Genomic DNA, 2162 nt, shown 5'->3' on the forward strand with positions numbered 1-2162 from the left:
GCATTGGTGAAATGACCCAGATGTCGCATAGAGAAGGAACATAGGTGTTATAAAACAATTAAGGATTTGTTTTGAACAAATGTATAAACAAACTACTCGTTTAGTTTTCAAACACAAATGCTAAATATGTTGAGGCTCAACAACTAAGTGTACCAACAACCTAAGCTAAACAAGATGAGCACAAGATGTATAATAATAACACAAGTGATAAGAAAACCTAAAAGAAGATAAATAACTTGAAGCACTAACAAACAACTTCAGCGGCATGATTTTTGCAGAACCACAACTTCAGAGATTTATAACACAGAAGCACAATTTCAGAAGAAAGAGTAACACATAACCCAAGTTTCCAAGTTAGAGGAGTTCGACAACGGATCTGACAGAAATGGCCCTGCGATGTCAGTGATGATGTGGAGTCTCAATTTACTCAAAAGACAGTGTTGTAACGACAGTAGCTGAATCTGGTCGCAGAAATACAATTTTCTCCATAATGCGCAGTCAACAACTTAATGAGTTCAGCAGAAGGTTTTAACTAAATATTCTGGAGGCGTGAGCATCAACAATAAATCTTCTCCAATGCGTTACACTTCCCAATGACAAAACAAAGTTCTATCTCTAGCCAAGTTTCAACAGGAGCCAACCTCAAATCCTTCAACTTCTCACAACAGAAATCATATCTATTCAGGTTGTGAGCATTGTACGAGGAATCATAACCCACAACAGAACCCCAGAAGTTTTCCCTCGATCTCAAATTCAAACTTTTGGAGCTTCATCCATCCTGGACCGAACTTTAGGAGGCCATACTAACTGACTCCCTTTCAGTTCTTTATTACAAAATCCTTCCAATGATCATTCCAATCCAAGGACCTCCAACCATTTTATGTTGTCTACTCCCTCCGTCCCAAATTACTTGTCGTAGAAATGGATCCAAATTGACGTATCTAGAACTAAAAATAAGTCTAGATACATCCAATATCTAGATATCGAGTATTGACTGACTGGTGGTAATCACTACAAAATGGATATGTGTTGTGTTGCTTTTTCTGTACGGAATTCAAACCGAGATGTTATTTTCTGAAACATTTTGTGATGGTAAAGCGCTTGACGATCTACATGCCTGATTTGTTTCACTATTTTTTTTCGATTCTAAAAATATAATTTTGGCGTCCCAGGAGGCAAAAATCCTCTCTCGGGTGTATGCATGTTATCTAAATAAAAAATAAGGTGGGAGCCAAAAAGACGATACTAACATATGCATGGCGAATTGACAAACAACCAATAGGAAAGTCGGAAAGAGGGTTTGGGTTGTTTTCTTGGCGGAACCAAGCAGCCTTTCCCTTGAGAGCGTCGATCCTGGGGCGGCGGAGGGAGCCTCCGCTTGCAATCAATCTTGAATGCATCGGTCGATCAACCAAAACTGGGTCTAGGGTTCGAAGATTACAAATGCAGTGTACTCATCTCATAGTCTCGCTTGCATCGCCTACTCTCTTTGAGCGGAAGGAAATGAGTACTCGACAGGCAGGTCTGAAGGTAGTACTTTTTGGAGTTCAGTTTTTTCAGCCAGAGTTCAACTTAGTGCGTGAACAAAAGTTTGGCGCTGGCTTCTCCAATTTTAAGATACGATCTTCTCAAATGGTCTGCTCGATTCTGATTTCGTATACACTCATCATACTCTTGATATGTAAACAGAAACGTGACCCCCTCTAAATTTCTGGAAGCCTGTAATTAGCACACAGCTATGTTATATGCCTTCAGTAGTCGCTCAAGTTTCAGTTGTACCTCAACTTCCATGAGATAGTACACTGCATTTGTAGTCTTGGAATCTAAAAACCCTAATTATGCTAGTAACTACTACTCCCTCCCCCCCATAAAGACGTTTGTTTGACTCTAGTATAATGTAAAAAAAACATCTTACATTATGGGACGGAGGGAGTATTCCGTCACGACACTTATTTTGGGACGGAAGGAGTATATGTTGAGAAGCAATGAAAAGACATCCCCAAATAGAATCAATATCAACAAAACAAATATGCCGCCTTTGTAGTACAGGTCAATGTGAAACTTCACATTGACCATTACTACACTGATCCATAAGAAAATTGCCACACAAAAATTGCAGGCAGATATACATGTCTTCATAATCCCTTGTATAGTAGAAAGGG

Source organism: Triticum aestivum, chromosome 6D, assembly GCF_018294505.1.
Source record: "Triticum aestivum cultivar Chinese Spring chromosome 6D, IWGSC CS RefSeq v2.1, whole genome shotgun sequence".
Classification (NCBI taxonomy): domain Eukaryota; kingdom Viridiplantae; phylum Streptophyta; class Magnoliopsida; order Poales; family Poaceae; genus Triticum; species Triticum aestivum.